We start from the raw sequence: 22,667 nt of genomic DNA, 5'->3' as shown, positions 1-22,667 counted from the left end.
ATCCAGGACCCCCAGCAGGGCGCGGGTTAATGCGTCTTTCTTGCCGTCGAGTGTCAATATCTATCCAGATGGTAAACGGATCCTTGAACCTAAGTCTTGGATCAATTTCCTTAGATCCTTGGAGGATGATTTTGGGTCCTCGTATGCCATGAACAGCACTGAATGTCTCCATGCCGCCGCCTAGCCTTCCGGAAATTTGACAGGTGTGTCCGAGGGCATCCTCAGCGAAGGTGCGTTGGTGGCGCACGGCCGCCCACCGCGTCTGCCGCGCGCAGTGGCCCGGTCGGCTGCGCGGCCTACGAGCCGTTATAGGTCGGTGACGGCGGCCGGCCGGCGCAGGACGCGCTCGAATCGGGCACGCGGTCAGAGCCGTCCCGAGCAGCGCGATCCCAACCACCGCGGCACTGTGCCGTGCGGAGTGCGCCGCCCGCTGCCGCGCCGCCGTCCGCCCAGGTAGGTTTCGGCCAGCTTCAGAGGCATTTTTGGAATCATCGAGCCTAGTCAGCGAGATTCGACGATACTCAGCCGGTTCCAAGGGCCAGTGATGCAGCTTGTGATGACCTGTCACCAGGTATTAAAGGTAGTGTGCCACCTTTGAAAGATTTCCCATTTTATTTTTCCTAGCATAAGAAGCTTCTGTTTTTACCTAATATCGCAAAAAAAAAATCAAAAATGGGCCTGGAATAGTGCCTTTTTCGCCTAAAAGTTTATCGGTTTTTAGATATGTATAACAACTGTAGTGGGCTCACCTGCAAACAGGCGTCGGGCAACAATCGCGAATGCGGCGCACTTGTGACAATAAGCAGAGGTCATTATAGTGTTACGACCATACGACGTACGGGAATGAGTTATCAGCTGTCTAATCGTAGACAACACAATGTCGAGCCTTAAACTGTAAGCCCGTATTGGTATTGTTTCTTTTATTTGGCTGTCGAACATTATTTATGGTTTGAAATATGATTTTATGTAAAATAATTGATATGAAAAAGCCGTCTTATAAGTAATGACCCCATTTCACCACACGTAAGTGGCAGAAATGACAATGATCAGCTGACGCATTTTTATTGGCCGAAGTCAGAGCGCGCGGCCCGACGCACCACGCGTATTTGGAAATTCCGACCTCGACGAGCATCAGAAGCCAACTAAAAGGCGTGTTCGAAACCGCAGGAGCTGATGATGAACGGGTTTATCGAAACTTGATTGGATGAGCATATCGGTAATAGCCAGGGTTGTGCTTGACTCATGAGTCGAGTCAAAAATTTGACTCAACTCTGACTCAAATGAGTCAGATTTGAGTCGAGTCGGATAAATTTTTGAGCTGTTGAGTTGAGTCAGAGTTGAGTCGGACAAAAATATTAAGGCGTTGAGTTGAGTCAGAGTTGAGTCAGTAAAATAACTTTTGACATTGAGTTGAGTCAAACATTTAGGAACAGGAGTCAGCTGACTCAACTTTCCAGAAACAAGCTTTTCATTCCCCACCCCCGCTTCCCTGACCCTGTTGCCGGACTTTTTCACCCCCCTCCCCCCGCTCAAGAGCTTTTTTTATCAGAGTCAATTTTGAGTCAACTCACTTGACTCAACAAAAAATTTGAGTCAAGTTTGAGTCGACTCATATTTTCATTGAGCTGCTTGAGTCATGAGTCGAGTCAAGGGAAAAAATCAGCTCCTTGTTTGAGTCAGAGTTGAGTCAGGGCTTTCTGAGGTTGAATGATGAGTCGAGTCGGCAAATTTTTTTGAGTCGAGCACAACCCTGGTAATAGCGATTTCAGTGTGTGCATTTATTGTTCATAGTGGTGTGAAATGTGGTTGGGGTACGACCGACAACCCGTCGGCAGTGGCGCGGGAACCGGGGGGGCTAGGGGGGGCTGAGCCCCCCCAGCTTTTCGGCTGGGGGGGCTCGTAATGTATTTGAGCCCCCCCAGCTGGAGGAATCGAAATCGGAAATCTACCAACATAATTTCATAGATTCATACATAGGCGTGGGAACCGGGGGAGGGGGCAGTGGGGGAAGCTTGCCCCCACAACTCTGCGGCCGTGGGGGCGGTGCCCCACAACGTTTCATGAGGCCAGGAACCGTCGGGCAGCTTGTCCTCCCCAAATTAGGGGTTGTGGGTCACAAAGGAAGAAAGCATGTAAGTAAAAAATCCACCTATTTCACTGGCTCGGCAACTCATTTGGCAGATTAAAACCTTTACTCCAGGTTGCCAAAACGGTAGTTTCTTCACTCAGCTGAGACGGAATACCTCACTTTTTGAAAATATTTTCGTTTTTTTTTTTTTTGTTGTTGAAAAGGCCAAGGTCTGAAAAATAAGTGGCCTAAAACCGGTGAGAAAACTAGATTTGGGGGTACCCTAGGTTGATTTCTATTATGGTTCAGCCCCCCCCCCCCCCCAGTCTGGAAGAAGTTCCCGCGCCACTGCCCGTCGGGGCGAATTTCGCACTGGGGTACTCAAAATTTGAAGAATTTAAGACGTTTCCATGAGTTTTGAAGGTATGGATAAGTTCTAAAAATCCGGTTCTCCTTATCTGGGCCATTAACTCCAAACGGTCCAAGAAAGCTGGCACACTACCTTTAAACCCTCGCCCGGCGAGGGGCACGGATACCGTCGCCCCCCTCCCCTCTTCCATAGGGTTTTTTCGCGATAGCTCGAAAGACGCCGGCGATAGAGAGCTGAAACTTAGCATACCTAACCTTGGATAAAAGTCAGATCTTTTAACATCAACTGCATTCTCAGATACCTCATAAGTAAACATCTGCAGACTGCACGGTCTTAACCCGCGCCCGGCTGGGGGTCCTGGATTTCCACGCCCTGCTGGCAGGGTTGTATACGACTCAATCAATAGCAATCAATTCAATCACGACAAATTTGGGAAACCAATCAAATCAATCAAGTCAGAACAGTTTTCGGGAATTGATTCAATCGACTCAAACGCGACAATGAAAGGAATCAATCAACTCAATCAAACGACTCAAACCAAGATATACATTAGGTTTTTTGCCCCACCAACTTGGAAAAGTGTCCATAGCAGTCTGGTGTACCTATCTACCTACCTACCTTCAGAAGAAACATAAAAATATTGTCATTTAAAATTATAAATTGCCATGCCATTCAAAGTTTCTATGTAATAAGGAAGGATACCTAGTGATGGACAGGTGGATCATGATATTGAGGTTCAATGGGTAGAATTGAAGCAGAAGTTTCATTTAATTGGTGCAAAATAACCCAGTAGTTGACTTCAACAAACGCCCCTTAACCCAAATCACCACCTTTCACCTAAAAGTTGTCAATTTAATTTTGGCCATATTCCAGCTAAGTCATCAGGCCATTTACCCCATGTAAAGCCCCCGTCTGTCTCTTATTTGAGTTATGCGGAGCTCTTCTGAATTGAACCCTGAACATAATGAACCTAGCTAGTTTTCATGCCACACTGACACCATATGAAAGTGTTGAAAATGTGCTACAAATTTGACAACTTCATTAGGTATGCTTTATGAAGACAGCAGGAAAGCAGGTAGGTACCTACTTACCTGCCTAGATGTGTCACTGGCTACCAACAGTACCAACGTATGTAGATAGGTTATATGTGAAGAATTCAAAACATTTTATTGCAATACAATTTGAAACTGTTAGGACTGGGGGATAGGGATGAGCATTAAAAATATATTTAAAGGGAAATGGAAAGGACAGGGACTCTGGAACCACAGGATAAGTTAAGGACAAAGGAAGTAGGAAAAGGAAAATTAAAAAGCGAAAACGGCACGGTGCGACTGCGAAAAAAAAAAAAACAAGAAAACGTTTTGCCGATAAGTATGCTAAGCTTTTATAAATCCTTATTCTACGTCTTTTGATTTTTTGGGAAGATGACGTCATTGATTATCATGTAGTATGGATAGATCATCATAAAATAAATCGGTTGTACAGCACCAATTTCGTTTTAATTATTATTTCATTTGAAAAAACCACTTAATAATATTCGGTAAAATATTTTAAGGAAAATGAAATATATTAAGTATGTTGTGCTTAGGCTCTCAGGAGAAAAGGATCAACAAACGTTCTGCTGCAAATTAAACAATGCAGCAAATTAGCTATTAATTTACGTAAACGTAATTAGCGAGACGAAAACGGCGCTTTTGTTTCAGTTATTTTTGTAGGGGTTTCAGATATTTATAGAGTTCAGTGGGTTGTTTCTGAGGAGATGTGGAGATGTGAATTATTAATTAATCACACTTTATTAGTGTAGAGGCCCTTGCACTTTATCATCTGGATTAAAAAAAAAGTTTCCTGCTGAGTGCAGAAAGGTAGGTAGGTGCATCGCCAGGTTCTATCACAGGATTGAGCAGTTATTGCAGTTGAAAGTCAAAGTTGGCTGTTCATGTTTACTTTGTTTAGGCCTGTTCTTTATTTGGCCATCTACCCCATATTGCAGTTGTGATGACAAGCAGTTTTCAGTGTAGTTTTGTGATCTTTGATGTCATCAATTGGTGTCATTATTTTTCGTCAACTAAAACTTATTTGAATTTTCCATTCAATCGACTCAATCATACGAGTCACTCTAATTTTCAGGAATCAAATCAGTCAACCAGTCGCTAAAGTCAAACGAGTCAGTCAACCATTCATCTCGAAAAGTCAATCGACTCAATCCAATCAACTCAAAATACGCGTTGAATCAAATCAATCAATTCAATCGACTTGATTGGTATACAACCCTGCCTGCTGGGGGGTGTTTGAACACCCCCCCCTTGTTACTCGGCTCCTGGGCCACGTAGCGATACGCGGAAGGCGGCGTTCGAAAGAGCGTCAAAAATAATGACGAAATCACTTCGGTCAATTTTTTGGTCAGGTCAAAGTTAGGTCAGGTCACCAGAGGCCATTGAAGGCAAAATTTCGCCGATTTCCAGGTCGAATGTCGAAAATTTCCAAGAAGCCAACGCATAACTCGAGAACCAATAGAGCTACAGCGCCGCGGAAAAGCGCATTCGATAGCCCTATTAAAGCCCTTCCTGAGTAATTCTCTCAGATTTGACCTAACGTCAACGGTTTTGCCTGCAGGGGCCAAAAACTGCAAAAATAGCCGATTTTTTTCGGAAACAGTTTTTCTGCAATAACTTTTGACTCAAGCCTTGTACGAGCTTACTTTTACCGGCATTGTGTTCCTCTCGTCGAGACGCATCGAATGAACTATAAGTTGACCTTGAAAGGTCAACTTGAAAATTTGACCTCAGGTCAAGGTCATGACCTGACCGGAAAGGGTCATCTTGCATATCAGTCGATCCGTATCGTCGAGCTGAACACATCTAAGGCGTTTTCATCGCTCTAGCATGCCTCTATCAAAAGTTATTTGCGAAAAACTGTTAGATACCATTCGTGACCTAAGATGACCTCAGGGCATAAACAAGGGTCACGGACACCATTTTCATGTTCAGTGTGTCTAAACAGCTTGTAATTCGGTGTTTGGGAGTGTTTATAATGTCTTTTGTCCAAAAGAGGCGCATTTCAATTTTCTCCCATTGACTTATAATGGGGAGGTCGCAAAATTGACCTGACCTTAGGTCATTGATATCAAAATTCTGAGATATACATTTTGTACATGCTATTGCTCTTAGCAATCGCTGAAAGTTTCAAAGCGATCAGTCACTCGGTGTAGCTATGACAGACATTGAAACTTTTTATGAGGTGAGGTCACTTCAAGTGACCTGGTGACCTGACCTTGAATGACCTTGGTCTGAAATTTTCACAACATGTGTAGAATTGATGTATAATAAGGTGTACCAAAAACGGCGGCGCTCCGCGCCGCCATTTTTGAGATATTCGCGAAAAACCACAAGGGGGGGGGGGTGTTCAAACCCCCCCAGCAGGGCGCGGGTTAAAGTGCTGCAACTTCGCAATACCCTCAGTGCCAGAGGAGTTTTTTGCAGGAAGATGAAACTTACAGGACCTAGTATCCTCGAGAGGTCACACTATACGCCTGAGCGTTTTTTTTTTTTTTTGTATATAGCCCACGCCTGGGCTATACAAAAACGAGTATACCAAGTTTGCGGCCCTGCGACTATTTTCGGCGAAGTGATTTACCAAAAACCGAACCCGTGCTTTGGGCCACATGACCTGACCTCAGAGGTCACCAGTTGACCTGAGATCTTGAAATCGGGTACCAATCGCTGCGCCTCGTACCTATGCTCGTGTTCGTTTTTTCGCGATGCTCTAGAGCCTAGCTCCATTAGGGGCGAGCACACGCTCGTTTTTTGTTCCGCGATGCTCCAGCTCCATTAGGGGCGAAACGGCGAGGGAGGGGATCGTGCCCCCCTCCCCCCGGCCGGGAAACCAATAGGTCCGGCGAGGGTTAGAAATTAGAATCACAATTAATGATTTCACTCTCAGAATACTTTGTGTGCGTAACTTTTATATCTTTGCTTCTGTCCCACGGCAAAAAGATGGCAAATGTGCCTTACGAATTGTAAGTGATGCTCGCACAAGGTTATGAGGTTCTCGCACAAAGTTGTGAGTGATGTTCGCAAACTTTTTATAATGCGTAGTCGTGTTATAACTACATATGTAAATTGAACACCTATACTTCATCAGTTGATGCACGAGCACTGTTAATTTATTCATTTATTTTGTCCTTTTTCCAAAAATGAAGGAAAATGAAATGAATTGAAACTGGAAAGCATAAGCGTAACTTTATATCTCTTTGTGGGTGCTCAAGCACCCCCAATCCTGAGCTCAGCACCCCCTGCCTTCTTAAAGCACCCCCAGCCTCCTCAAAACATTCCCAGCTGACAAGGCCCTCAATAGGTAATCAGAATGTCCATCTCCTAGTACTGTAATGAGCCCAGTGAATCATGCAAATATTATGCTTACTCAATTCAGTGACTAAGAGAATATACATTGCATAAATCACCACAAATTAAGATGCATGATATTTGTGTTAACATTACATCTGATATTATCAGGGGCCCGGGAACGATTTTGAAGTGGGGGGGGGGGCGAGCCTAAAATACCTGACATGATGCATATAAAACAGTGGCATAGCTAGGGGTGTAAGGGGACACGTTTCCCCTCCCCCCATCGGGTTCAAAGGGACCCTTGGGTCCGAGAGGCCCTGCGGCGCCATTTGACCGCTTAGGGTTAACGATGGCCATATATTTCTACTCAGAAGGGCCCCGTGGGGCTCTTTAGAGCACCTCATGTGCCCTAAATAGCCACACTAAGGTCTCCATAAGGGCCCCACGCCGACTTCTGAGGGCCTCTTGCGGCTTTTAAGGACACCTCGGTGGTCTCCAAAGGCCCGTTAAGCCTGAAACAGACTCTTTCCGCAGTCAGGAATTCGCATGCGAGAGCCTATTCAAATACATGGAAGCACGCTCGCATCAATCGCACGCACCTCCCGCGAGCAATTGATGCGAGAGGAATTACAATGTTTTTGAATAGGCTCTCGCATGCGATTTCCTGAACGCGGAAAGAGTCTGCTTCAGCCTTTACTGGCCTCTGAGAGGTCTTACCGGCCAATGAGGGAAAGTTCTAGGGGCATTTCCCACCTGTGATGGTCCCACACTTATTTTTCTGAGGGCCCCATAACGGCAACTATGGGGCCCTCGTCGGTGCCTATGAGGGCCCACACCGGTGTCTCTGAGGGTTTCACACCCCCCAACTCCGAGTGCCTACACCAGTGCCTATTAAAGCCCTATATCGGCGGCTCTGAAGACCCACCCAACACCTACGCATCTAAAGGCCACCCACTGATGACTTGAGGGCCCCACAACGGTGACCCTGAGGGCCCCACCGGCGTCTGACAGTACCATGCCGGTCTCTTAGGACCCCGCAGGACTTCTTCTGCCGGCCTAATAAGGACCCCTTGCCGGTCACTGAGACCCCCTGCCGGCTTGTAGAGAGTTCGCGTCAGCAGCTCTAAAGGCCCCACACCCGTCTGTAACGGCTCTACACCAGCGTCTATGAGGGCCCGGAGCAACGCCTGTAAGGACCCTCATCGGCGCCTCTGAGAGAATCACACTAGCACCTCTGATCGCCCACACCGGCACCTGCATGGCGGCCCCACACCGGTGCCTCCCTTACCGGCGGCTCTGAGGGCCCTACGCCGGTGATTCTGAGGGTGCCACCGATAACTGAAGGCACCACACAAGTCCTTAGTGTAGCTGAGCTTTAATCCCATACCGGCCCTCCGAGGGCGCCACGTCAGTGCACTCATTGCCCCACACCCCTCCCTCACACCTGGAGCGGGTAAACTGTGTTATACCTATAGTATTTACCTTAAGTATTTACCTTAAGTAAAGGTCATTAGGTACCCTTTCGAGTAATCAGACCCTTTACTCAAGAGATGCCTCCTCTTCTTCTGACGAAGACGAGTAGACTGCCATGCTAGGTGAGGCCATACATTGATGGCCACGATGATCATTAGTATGAGAACTTGTAGTTGAACTTTTCAGGGTGGTCCTTCCATTCCTTCCCCAGTCTGTACTTGAACACATTGACATTTGGAGCATCGATGGTGTGGGTTGACAGCTTGTTCCATGTCTGAGTTACTCGTGCCGCAAAGAAGGCTTTTCTGGGTCCCAATTGATGCTGAACTTGAAGTTTTTGATCGTGACCTCGGGTGACACGGCTGAGAGAGTTCTTGAACATGCTGTTGTGACAACACGGGCACTCTCTTTGGAAGTCCACCTTGTCGAAGCCTTTCAAAATTTTGAAGGTCTCGATGATGTCCGACCGTTTCCGTCGGAATTCCAGAGTAGGTAAATTAAGGCTCCTGAGGCGATCTGAATATGAAAGGTGAGACAGTCCGTTCACCAGCCTTGTTGCCCGCCGCTGCACCTGTTCGAGTGCATCTTTGTCCTTTTTGAACTTGGGACTCCATATAACAGTTGCATACTCGAAGTGGGGCCTGACAATGCTTTTGTACAAGGCTTTGAAAATGTCGCTGTCAATGTTTGCAAAGGTATGCTTAATTGCACCAAGAATTCTATTGGCCTTGTTAATCTGGTTAGTGACATGTTTTGAGAAGGATAGCTTCATGTCTATAGTGACTCCCAGGTCCTTTTCCTCACAGACTGCTTCAAGGGTATGTTTGCCTCCACCCATAGTTGTCATGGTATACTCACTTCCAGGATTTGTTGGTCCTAGATGCATGACCTTGCACTTGAGTGGATGAAAGATCATCTGCATTGTTTTTGCCCAATCTTGCAAAGAGTTGATGTCCTCTTGCAGATTGTGAAGTTCACCATCGCGCTCGTTGATGACTTGGTAGACCTTGGTATCGTCCGCAAACATAGAGATATGACAATTTAAGAGGTCGGGAACATCACAGACAAACATGGAAAACAAGAGAGGCCCGAGCACTGAGCCTTGCGGCACTCCACTTGTTACATACTCCCAGTCTGAGAGTGATCCATTGACGTTCACTCTTTGCCGCCTGCCTGTTAGAAAACTCCTTATCCACTGATGAGTCTTTGCATTCACCCCTAGAGCCTGGACCTGGGCTAGAAGCCGTTCATGGGGCACAGTGTCGAACGCTTTGGCATAGTCCAGAAACACAACATCCACTGGTAAGCTGTGGCTTAGCGCTTCCGTCCAAATATCAAGAGCTTCCAGTAGGTTTGTGACCGTAGATTTCCCTGTGATGAAACCATGTTGTTGGCGAGCGATAAGATTGTTTGTCTTCAGCAACGTGTAGCAACGTTTGTATAGCAACGATTTTACCACCGTTGTAGTTTGTACGTTATGTATTTCTCAAAGTTGACTCAAAATGGTCCAGTACAAAATCTGGCCTGCCAAACTTATGGCCAAGGTCAGGCCCAAACACGTTTTGGGCAATCAGTCTCAGTCCATGACTCCATTCTTCGGCAACTACGGTGCAAGGCCGATACTGTAGAAACTTGCAATTTGTATCCTTGACCTGACCTTGACCTTGACCTCAAACTTTAAATTAAGTGCATGTTTTTAGTTATTCGTGATGAGATCTTTCGATTGGCGTTTGAATTTTCCAAATCTGACCAATAGTTCGGGAGATAACAGGGGGGTAAAATTTATCCCCCCAGCCCCGCGCGTTCGGCTGGAGAGTAGAGACCCCAGCCCCGCGCGGGTTAATGCATTGGGTGAGCCAAAATTGTTTTACAGTGGCGCTATTAAAACAGGCTCTCGAACCGATTTAACATCATTTCTTGCATGATGACTGATGGCTACAGTAAAAAAGAACAGCTAAAAATAACTACAAAAACTATGGAATGCCTTTCTGAAAGCTATTGAGCACCCCCAATGATTTTTGGAAAACTACACCCATGCTGGAAAGGTGATGTAGCAGAGCTCCTAAATTGCATGGTTAATCCTCGCACTTGTAGGGGATCAGATGCCTCTCGGTTTTTCGCAAATAGCTCGCGCAAAAAGCAGCCGAGCACGACGAAACTTTCAGTACCCTCGAGTTGGCCAATTATGCACCTACCCAGATAATTTCATGACCCTGACCCAAATGACCTTTGACCTGTGACCTATTTCTCGAGATCATGTTTGGTCGGAATCGCGATTCGGTGCATGTCAGCTCACATTATCCGCCCCTTTCCAGTCTTGTTGTGACTGTAAACGTTCAGACGTGAAATGATGCTGATCCCATGCATTATGGTGTGTGTCAAGGTCACGTAAAGATCAGGTGGCCAAGGTCATTGACCTTTGATGACCTTGACTCACTTTTTAGAGTATTACATGTTTCTAAGTCAGTTTTTAGAGCTGATTTCGAATTTAGCAACGATTTGAACATTTAGCAAGTAGTTTAGACGCCTTCATAACATGTCACGAGGCTGTCAGGTGGCTGACACCTACTATGGATACCCTGTTGGACGCTTACTGGTTGACCTGACCTGAACTGACTGACCCTACCTGGCTGGAATAATTGCATAAAAACATTATCTGTGATCAAAACTAACATGAAATTCGTGATTAGCACTCCGAAAACATCCATACCAACCCTACTTGACGATGTTCTGACAGGTCCCGATTTTTCTCCGACTTTTGGGTCATTGACCTGACTGGAAGGTCAACCAGAGGGTCAAATCGACCCCCCCCCCGCACACACGTTAGACGCTGGAAAACGCCGCACATAGGCGAGGGTTAACCCTCGCCCTGGCAGGGGGGTCGATGCGCCCCCCCCCTAAGGTTTTTCGAAGATAGTGTTAAAACGGAGGCGCGCAGCGCCGCCAAATTTGCCACAGGCTATGGGGCAACCTTTTTACATATGACCTGAAAATTTCAGGTCCGGGTGACCTTGGGTCAGGTCACCAGGTTAGAAAAACCGGTACAAAGTCATGGTCAATTTTCAATTTTCTTTTTGCACCTGTCCAACTCACAGTTTTTGACTGATTTCCTTCAAACTTTCAGGGTGTGCTAAGTTCACCGAGTTGTATAACATATAGTTCGGGTTTTTTTATGTCACTGACCTGAGGTCAGTTAGATGTCATTACGTCGTAATGTTGAGCCTATGGGAAAATACTAAATTCGGAAAATACTGGTGCTTGGTGCTTCTTTGTTTGGTGTACTTATCCATGAGTCAGGTCAAATGAGGTCAACTGAGGTCAAATGACGTTTTTGCCAATAACTTGGCACATAATGACGATAGAGCCTAAAAAAATGGTGTCATTGTGTTCCTTGTGGTCAGCCGAATCGAATGATATGCGATATGATGCAAATTGGTTAATGTGAACTTAATTAATTAATTAAAGTTTACTTAAAATTTAAGAAGAACGTTAAGCACACTTAAGCAAGCTAAAAAGCATACCATTCGACGCGACTTGATGTGCTGAGTTCACTGGTGCTTTTTTTTTGCTCTATCTTAATTAGATCAAAAGTTATAAGCGAATAACTTTTGACCTGTTTTTAGCGAAATTTTTAAATTTATACCCCCTAAACCCCCTAAATATTGACCTAGAGCAACCAAATGTGCACAGGGGCGAGAACTCCAGGGGACCCACCTACATACCAAATTTGGTGTTTCTAGGTGCCATAGGAGCCAATAGCGAGGGGGGGAGGTCGCATCGACCCCCTCCCCTGCCAGGCCGTGTTATGAAAAATGCCCTGCCAGGGCGAGGGTTAAACAAGCACGACACCGTATGCTAATTCATGAGAATTACCACAACGCTGTCGGTCTTGCGCTTCATCAGCATAAATCAAACACAAAAACCCAAATGTTCTCACACGGCGAGAGTGTAACCACTGCCCTAAGTCAATATATGTTGTCTCACAAGCTGTTGCTGCTAGTTTCTTACAGATATAGATGTCATAGCATTTATAATAGCTCGCTCGTTCAATACGTGAATGACACTCATCAGCAGTAAAACATTGTTGTTTTGTGACCCCTCTGAAACATACTTATCGCCAGTTAAGTAGTTATACCAGCGGCAACAATGTTCACCTTCATGCATGATGTTTTATGTGACAAGAACACCAACTCAGTTCTCCAAAGAATGCTTGACATTTGACTGGTATATAGGTTCTTTTATAAGGTTAATTATGAGTTTGCTATACCCACCAGATGTTACCTTGCACCCATAGATTGTGGTTGAGCCTCTTTAGCTTAAGCAAGTAATTGTCCATCTCTAGGCTCAAATTTTTCTTGTAGAGGAAGATGGGGGTACACCGCCCTTTGGGCTCTAGGGCGACAGGGCGCCCATCCCGATATCAGAAATATAAAAAGGTCTAGGGCGACAGCTGACTGTCTTTTGGCAGCGTGACGACAACAGAAGTGCAGGTATGGGCAGTGCACCGTTTGGTTTGGGTGATTTGCGAGAAATTCCTAATTTTACGTTTCGTGAATACGTTTTTTTACTTTTTCTAGCATAATAAGCAGAGGAAAACTTATCTTAATTGACAGACATTCCCCCTAAAGTAGTGTTTTTTGCTATAATTAACCCTCGCATGTGTGCGGCGTTTGCCAGCTTCTAATGTGTAGGGGGGGGGGGTCGGTTGGACCCCCCTTGCCGTTTGGCCCCTCATTGAGCTAGAGTTTCGCGGAAAAAACGAGCGTGTTGCCCGTGACAAGAGGAAGCCGATAATACCCAATTTTTGAACCTGCTGACATTGGTTCAATTAATATTTCGATTTCCCACTAGACGGGTGAGGGATAAAACGAGGAACGTTTTGAATATGGCGGTGCAATATACCGTGCTGAGTTGGCTGTCATGTGGCTGTCTTAGTTGGCTGTCATTGGTCACACCATGTTGTCTTTCTCACGATATAACTGTCGTGGGTCTTTGTATATACGTAGCATCTATTGTCCTGGATGATATACTACATTACCACATTTGTCATTCACACCTTTTTTAAAGATTTTAATGCAAAACCAGCTTCAGCTTGGCTGTTTTAGACGCGATAAAATGCTCTCCTTTGTAGAGTACCAACGTCGATCAGAAATGTAATAAACTCTTGTTTAAACCGTAAGCACGGGTTTATTTGCTCATTGTCAACAGCAAGTGGAGCCGAGCAGGGGATCGATGGCCAAAGCGCATGGCATGACTGGGCGCCAGCCTCAGCCATACGGAGTTCTCCAAAATCTCACAGACTGGTGGAGTGAAGCTTAAAATGTTGAGCGCAGCTAGTGCGCGAAATGATGTACGAGTAGCAACTAGCTCTATTTTGTAAAAAGTGAATGACAAACATGTTTTATAGCTTCATGTGACCTCATTTAATCTTATGAATGATCACTGCCACTGGGCATCCGCTGCATCCTTTTTGCATACGGGTAAAAATGTATTGATTCTGCAAATAACTACCTTGTGAATTTTTTTAAATCAGGAAACATTTGAAATGTTCCCAATTGCTTTATAATGTTTAGGTCATCGATTTGAGTCGGATCACGAATGTAAAAATCCTAGATATATAGTACCAGATTGCAGCACTGGCGTCATGCCAATGCCCACACAAAAATTCAAACTTGCAGGAGCTAGCTGCTAAAGGACTGACCTGCAAACTGCTAAAGCTTTTTTACAGACACGAATGCTTAACTTGACCTGGTGGATGATGACAATCGTTAGTAACGGTCATAACATAATTTAAACAGTACGCATGGTACAGTAGCTAACTCTGCACTGTAGGATTGAAGTGTTACAAGCTATACCAGCCCATGCAGTTCGGTTTTTCTCCACACAAAAAACAGCCGTGGCCAAGAGAGTTCCTTGCTTTTAGTGTTAACCTTCCAGGCGGTGGGGGGGGCATTTTTTTGCCCCCCTTTAGTTTTTTCGATATATCTCGAGAACCGCTGCGCCGATCGTCACCAAATTTTCGGTACCCTCCCGGGAGCAGCTAGCGCACATGGTGACCAAAAAATTTTCCAAAGGCTATGATAGGTTGGCCGCTAATGACGTCAGAGTGACGTCATTTTTGCCATTTTCGACCCAAAAAAAGGTTTCGCGGGAAGAGCTGTCAGGCCTACAGCTTTAGAGATATAGAAAAATGTTTCAGACATAAAAGGTGTAGAATTGAAAGGGCTACAAAACTGCTATTTCGGTTTTTCGAATTTTTTGGATTTTGACCCAAAAAAATCAAAAAATAGATATTTTGAATATAATAGCCAAAAAATCCAAAAAGTTTTTTGAATTTCGAAAAAACCGGAATATATGTTATAGCCCCTACCGCCTTCTACCTACATACCAAATTTGAGATCGATACCTCTTTTTCTGGCCAAGTTATAGCAAAAAAACTGTTCAAAATTGATGACGTCAAATTTTCAAACTCAATTTTTAGCAATTCTAGGCCTTGTAGCGCAAAACAAAGACCACCATTAGACTCCCCGTGACGAGTGCATCGAATCGATACCCATTTTATGCAAAAATATCAACTTTGAAATTTGACCTTTTTTGACCTGACCTTGACCTGACCTCCACCAGAAAGTGACCAAAACCGTACCTGATGGTCTTATAACCACCACCATTGAGTTGAAAATGAAAAACTGGCCATAAAACATGCATCGCATAACCTTAGTAAAGTTGGGCTCATGTGGTGACCCTTGGTGACCTTTGGTGACCTGACCTGTGACCTGACCTGGTATGACCAGTGACCTCTAATAGCAACATATGTACTAGACAACTGACGCCTTATCGCTGATTTTCGACAAAATGCGTTTTACTCGGTGTTATAGCGCTTTCCCTAGAAGCCCCGTGAACGGTGAAACATTTTATCTTTGACCTAACCTGTGACGTCATCGGTGACCCCGAGGTCAATGAAATTTTGTTTCCTTCGACAAATTTGACAGGGCTATCGAACGCCGTTTGAATTTTCCGGATTCGTCCAGTAGTTTCGGAGATACGGGGGGGGGGGCAAAAAAGTGCCCCCCCCCCCCCACCGCGCGGAAGGTGGCTGGTAGGCCCACCGCCTGCCGGGTTAAAGTTAAAAACATCTTTTTACTTTTCAGCAAATAGCAAATGCATATAACGACAAATTGATGTGCGCAGATAGCCTACAAACATATACAGACACACATCGCGAGTACACAATAAATCGTGGCGAGTTGCCGTGGTTGAAGTTATGATAAGGTCGGCATGCACGCTGAAGGTATTGCTTATCTAGCTGTCCTTAAAAATCATAGAATATGACTGGGAAGTGGAACATTTAGTTCCCGTGAAAAAGTTTATTTTTATATTTTCTGCACATCAGCTTTATATGTATATTCTGCTATATGCAATTGACCAGAGTGGTATCGTTTTCTCTCTGGGAATAGCTGAAAAAGCCGTGATTATGTTTCGGTCGTACCTATATATCGCATGGACTCTATGACGCATGAGCACGCTCTCAGAGCCAAGACACGGATCTTGTTCCTCTTAGTGGCTCGGACGGTCGGCCCGCCATGTACTTACGATCCTGTTGAGCATGCTGGGCGGAACAGTCTGACATTTTCTCTGGCAATTCACTCGGGGGCCACGCACGAGATGCCATTTGCGATGGCTGTCGGGGCGGCCACTGGCTTCCCTGTGCAGATAAAGTCCGAGACGTGTGCTGGCCACCGACAGACCTCGTTCCCTCAGCTTTCAGCAGCTGCCGCCGTGTTAGGGCCTATCGGTGGTGCATTCTCCACCTACGGCGTTGATAATCTAATCAATGAACTTCTGTGAATTATGGTGTTGGACATGATCTACTTCTTATCGCAAATTATATTATTTAGTGGGTGTTTTTTTCGGAAAGCCCACCACAAAATAGCCCCACTAAATGTAAGAAGTTTGTGTACCTAGGCTAAAGTATTTACGTTGCCGTGAGACGGAGCCAAAATATTATGGCGGATCAATGACAAACATTTCTGATAAGTCAGCCGGTTAAGTGTTTCGTGTCATGCAACGCTACGCGGTGTGTTGTACGATTTTGCCGTGATTCCAAGCTTTTGAAGTGGCCTGCTTGAAATTGATTCTTTCTATGTGCACCCCATAAAAGTGATGTTAAAAGACAAAACATTGAGGGAGACATATCCATCCGTTCTAAGTCCACTACCTATATAGCATCAAAAACCCAAATGCAATTTATCAATTGTTACCTTTGTTTTGACCATGACAATGATATATTAGAAGCGCGCCTGGCCTTAATTGCGTGAGTGGCAGTGTTCGTGCGGAATTTTCCACAGCCTTTGCCTTGGCAACTAGCCATGTTGCTGGTCCAGACCTACGAGACAGCATTGAATAATTTCGGTCGTTTGAGAAATCGCATAGAAGGTGCGTACGGTACGTTAGCTCAGGCTCCCATGCGTCACTTACCCCGTTCGCAATTATTCAGAATGAGTGCATGTATACGAAGCCATAGTGTGAGCTTCAACTTTCAACGCTCAGGCGGTTACCGAATGCGAGGCCTGTTAAGCGAGCCCCTTTATTAATCCACAAAAAAAAAGATTATTAAACCTGTGTCACACCGGTCACAGAAGTGTTCATTTACTCATGTGAAATTAAGGTGCATGCAAATGGTAGCCTGCATTGCTCTTTTCAGTTCACAGGGAAAACTTTTAATCATAATTTTGATCCCGCTGTCATTTATTTGATACTCGTAGAAACAAAAACGCTGTAATCACATTGCGTTTACGTTACATCAATGGATGTGTATGGCAGCTGGCACTAAGCTAATGATATTGACGTGAACGAGGATTGCAAAGCGTATTGTGCATTGTACCAACTACCAATGGTGATCAGGATGCCACATGATGGATTCTGATGGTGATGGCTGTGACAATCGGCCTTATAGCATATTGTTATATTATTCTTGTCCAAGCCTTGTAAAGCACATAATGCGGACAGAAGTAACCCTCGAGGTCAGACAGACTGAACAAGTGTAGGTCGGCAAGAAAGCGAATATTTAAGCTTGCTATATACATAACTGATTGATTGCTCTCGCCTGAGTTGAATTCTGCTTGGCATCAACTGTAATCTAGCCGTTTTTTTAGTTACGTTAAAATGGAGGAGTGGCATAAATGCACCTCGACTGTTTATTTTCATATTGGTAATATTACTAAGTGCTCGAGCGAGGAACATATTGAATATAATTAGATAAATAAAAGAAGTTGACCTTTTCCTCGACATCAAAAATGTAAAAAGCCGAATAATATATTTTAAAAAAACGGTGAGCTTTCGGCCACTGGCCTTTATCAAACCAACGTGATAACAATGTTAAAAGACGATCCTGTGAATAATCTGTCTGCCATTTTTCAAAAACCGAAGATCGTGATATTTTAGGAAAGGCGCTACTCACAAGGGCAAACTATTAGATCGATTGTCTACATAGTGTCCGATGTACGTAACATACATAATATACAATTGTACACGTAGCTGTCAAACACACATCGTATGGAAGGTATGCACACTAACGCCGATGTACATCACACACATAACAAAATAATATACACATACACATATTAATCGATTGAGTTGAAAAGGCTACACGCTCACAAGATACACATGATACAGGCGCTTACATGATTGGCCACGACGAAAGATTTGAGTTTATGTGCGGGCGGTTTGCTTTTATAAGTAGGGATTCTGCGATTTTTCTGTCCGGGTGGTCTTTGGAGCGATAAAGGACGCGAACCTGAAGAGGAAGGGATGATTTGTTTAGCGGCGCGCCGGGGTGGTGCTCACGGAAGTGGTCTCCCATCGGGGTCCCTTCGGATGCGCTCAAGGCGTCTCGTAAATGTTCGTTAAATCTTAGTCGAACAGGTCGTTTTGTCTCGCCAATATATGTGCCGTCGTCACCCTTTCCTTCACACAACTTACAATTTAGCCTGTAGACGACGTTCTTCTGTGTACAATCACCTGAAAAATCTGATTTACACATGTTGCATCGTGGGCCTCCAGGGCAGATAGGTTTAGATAGTGATGATCTAACCAGTTTGTTTCGTAGCTTTTGGGGGTTCCTCCATGCTATCCTGACAGCTAAGCCAGATTTCCTAACTTTACTTTGAATTTTGCATAGCAGTTCTTCATCTATGTACGGTAAACATAAGAAGCCATCTTCGCCCTTGTCTCGACTAACTTTACCCATCCTGGATCTGGACCCTTGCTGTTTGACCTCCCACAAGAGCCTTCTAAGAACTTTCTCTGGGTACCCATTTTGAACCAACAATGTCCAAATCTTGTCTATACTCGCCCTCTCTTTAGCACTGCTCGAAGAGTTCCTGATCACTCGCCGAAACTGACTACGGACTATGTTTTGTTTAGTAGACTTCGGGTGGGCTGATTTATAGTGCAGGATGATCCCTGAGTTCGTAGGTTTTATGTAAAGTTCCGTTTCAATCTTCGTAACCTGGCCCTGGGTCACTACTGTCACTAAGGTATCTAAGAAGGCCACACCCGACTTTGTACCGGAATGCTCCATGGTAAAGCGGAGTGTCGGATGAAGCGAGTTTAAATGCGACAGAAAATCTACTAAAGCCTGCTCTCCATAGGTCCACACGCCTGCGTAATCGTCAATGTACCGAACCAAAAAGGACGGTTTCTGATCCTACGAACTCAGGGATCATCCTGCACTATAAATCAGCCCACCCGAAGTCTACTAAACAAAACATAGTCCGTAGTCAGTTTCGGCGAGCGATCAGGAACTCTTCGAGCAGTGCTAAAGAGAGGGCGAGTATAGACAAGATTTGGACATTGTTGGTTCAAAATGGGTACCCAGAGAAAGTTCTTAGAAGGCTCTTGTGGGAGGTCAAACAGCAAGGGTCCAGATCCAGGATGGGTAAAGTTAGTCGAGACAAGGGCGAAGATGGCTTCTTATGTTTACCGTACATAGATGAAGAACTGCTATGCAAAATTCAAAGTAAAGTTAGGAAATCTGGCTTAGCTGTCAGGATAGCATGGAGGAACCCCCAAAAGCTACGAAACAAACTGGTTAGATCATCACTATCTAAACCTATCTGCCCTGGAGGCCCACGATGCAACATGTGTAAATCAGATTTTTCAGGTGATTGTACACAGAAGAACGTCGTCTACAGGCTAAATTGTAAGTTGTGTGAAGGAAAGGGTGACGACGGCACATATATTGGCGAGACAAAACGACCTGTTCGACTAAGATTTAACGAACATTTACGAGACGCCTTGAGCGCATCCGAAGGGACCCCGATGGGAGACCACTTCCGTGAGCACCACCCCGGCGCGCCGCTAAACAAATCATCCCTTCCTCTTCAGGTTCGCGTCCTTTATCGCTCCAAAGACCACCCGGACAGAAAAATCGCAGAATCCCTACTTATAAAAGCAAACCGCCCGCACATAAACTCAAATCTTTCGTCGTGGCCAATCATGTAAGCGCCTGTATCATGTGTATCTTGTGAGCGTGTAGCCTTTTCAACTCAATCGATTAATATGTGTATGTGTATATTATTTTGTTATGTGTGTGATGTACATCGGCGTTAGTGTGCATACCTTCCATACGATGTGTGTTTGACAGCTACGTGTACAATTGTATATTATGTATGTTACGTACATCGGACACTATGTAGACAATCGATCTAATAGTTTGCCCTTATGAGTAGCGCCTTTCCTAAAATATCACGATCTTCGGTTTTTGAAAAATGGCAGACAGATTATTCACAGGATCGTCTTTTAACATTGTTATCACGTTGGTTTGATAAAGGCCAGTGGCCGAAAGCTCACCGTTTTTTAAAATATATTATTCGGCTTTTTACATTTTTGATGTCGAGGAAAAGGTCAACTTCTTTTATTTATCTAATTATGTTTATTTTCATGTTTGAATCATCATTTAACATGCAATGTATGCGCGAAGCCACTTCAGGAACATAATGAATTAAAGTAATTAACGTATCAGCAATACCTAATAACTATATCGGGTGCCTTCTGTACTCTCCGTTAAGAAACCAACGCCGCGGGTGATATGTGGGATAACCTGATCAATTTTAGGTTCACTTTCCCATGAATTAACAGAGCTAAATAGTGAAGAATACGTATAAACAGGCTGACTTTGGTTAGTTACCCTCCCCCCTCGGGTCGTCGAGGGTAATATATTTCCAAATTAAAGCATTTAAACGTTGCGAGTGCCCAAACCGGCAAGTGCGAGCCAGGGACTTCAAGTTGGCCACCTCAACTCCAAACTAATGTTAAGGTGCGATGGTCACTTTAAACGCCCCCACATTTTTCGTCAAGCAAAAGCTAAAAAAAGTCTCACACTGCAGGCGCACTAAAGTCGGACACTTGTTGCTCATTTATTTATTTTCATTATGACAAACCTTTAAACATGGGTTTGAAACTTTCTGAGATATTGAGTTTTTCATGTTTCGTCATGCTTTCTATGTTTAAACCAAAAAGCGCGGCGTATATTTGGAAAATCATCTTAACTCACAGAACGCTGGATGATACTGTGATGTGATGGTATAAATCAATAGTCACGTAACTTCTCAAAAGGAATGGATACGCCGACTTTAGGGTCTTAATCTGGATACAGCTAATGTGGATTAATTGGCAATTCTATTGCAGAGGCATGATGCTATTCTGGGAGAATGATCCGCTTCTGATCGTTCAATTTATGCATGTGGTATGAGGTTATCGGTGGAGCCAACAAATAACAAAATGTACTTACTTTTATTGACGTTTCGGTTTCAAACAACCTTCGTCAGAATAGAATTACAAGTTACGTCTCATATTTCAAAAATGCACATATTTCAAACACACTGAGAACATAGCAGAGATAAATTCAAACTGCGTCAACACTGGCTATGTTTAAAGTCTTCGTGGAACGTGACACTTATAGTTTTTGTTCATCCTACTTGTAGCGCTATTTTTGCAGTATATTTTGATAGCGTGAAGAAACCAGCTCTCGTGTTTGTTGTCTCTTCAAGACGGATGAACGCTGCTTCAACCGCTCTTCTTAGTTGTCTGCTAGCGCATTCCCGCAAAACTGAAGCCCCATCCCACCTTGGTAAATGGTCAGACTCTTCCATGTGTAGAGCCATGGCGTTACTCAATCGATGGTCCCGTATATCTCTTTTGTGCTCTGTCAGGCGAGTTTTGAGCCCCCTTCCCGTCTCCCCTATGTATTTCTTATGACACCCCCCACATGGTATTTGGTAAACTACGCTGATCTTTTCTACGTTGCCGGTCGTTGGTTTACTTCTGATAATTTCGCCGCTCTTCTTTCCTGTGGTTATTACGACTCGTATTCCTGTCTTTTCCAGGTTTTGAGCAATGGTGTCGACCCCTCTGAAATTAGGGATGCTGATGTGCCTATCTGGCTTGTTCTGTTTCGCTGTTTCACCTTGGTTTGATCTGCTCTTGGGTGGGCGTTTCCAAATTTCTTGTGCCTTCTTCTTGAGCTGTAAGAGAAGACCCTTTGGGTACATCAGGTCGGTGAACTTAGAAAAAATATGGTTCACCTCCTCTCCTAGATACTCTGGGCTACAGATCCTATATGCGCGCAGAAAGAAGCCAATTACAATCCCACGTTTGTATCGCATGTGATGGCCTGAATAAAAATGGATGTAATCTTCTTTGGAAGTTGGCTTTCTATAGACTTTGTACTTCACGGTTGGTCCATCTCTGATCACTACTACGTCCAGGAATGGAAGCTGACCCATCGACTCCTTTTCAACAGAAAATTGAATTTTCGGCTCAATAGCGTTAAGGTTTCGGAGCTTTTCTTCCACATTTGTATCGCTGGGCGTCACTATTAGAACGTCATCCACATAGCGCAGCCATGTGGTATCCTGTCCCATGATTTGCTTGAAATGCTCTTCCTCAAGAAGTTCCATGAACAGGCAGGCTGCAGCTGGACTAAGCGGTGAGCCCATTGCCAGCCCATACTGCTGCACATATTCTTGGTCACCGAACTGAAACACATTAAACTTAAGGCACAGCTCGACAAGTTGAAGATAATCCTTTCTGGGTAGCGGCAACTGTCGACCATCTATGGATTGTACTGCCTTACGAATGGCACGCATCGCACCGTCTACGGATACGTTAGTGAATAACGATTTCACATCCAAGCTGGCTAGCTTTTTGTCGGAAAAAAAAAAACAAAAAAAATATGTCCCTAAATAATCAGCTTATGCATGTGGATTAGTAGCTTACGTCAGTTCCGGTCTTTGTGCCGTCTAGGAAAAAATTCGAAATTATTATATGAATTTTTAAATGATTTGCGAAAATTATGTAACAAGGAGCGCTTTTTGTAATGTCGTCAGGTTAGTTTGTGTCAAGTATTGGACCA

At 44.5% G+C, this 22,667-nt stretch overlaps 1 protein-coding gene across 1 annotated transcript in view; it reads left to right on the top strand.

Moving 5' to 3' along the window:
- Nucleotides 1-310: 310 nt before the first annotated feature.
- LOC122392085 (myosuppressin-like) overlaps nucleotides 311-22,667 on the top strand; it is a 35,271-nt gene continuing 12,914 nt past the window's right edge. Inside the window, exon 1 of the mRNA XM_043386588.1 lies at nucleotides 311-453. The gene's annotated coding sequence lies outside the window, so the exon portion shown is untranslated. The remainder of the gene's footprint in view (nucleotides 454-22,667) is intronic.

Source organism: Amphibalanus amphitrite, unplaced genomic scaffold, assembly GCF_019059575.1.
Source record: "Amphibalanus amphitrite isolate SeventyFive unplaced genomic scaffold, NRLGWU_Aamphi_draft 000468F_arrow, whole genome shotgun sequence".
Classification (NCBI taxonomy): Eukaryota; Metazoa; Arthropoda; class Thecostraca; order Balanomorpha; family Balanidae; genus Amphibalanus; species Amphibalanus amphitrite.
Note: the sequence above shows the minus strand (reverse complement) of the source record. Positions and strands in the feature narration are given on the sequence as shown.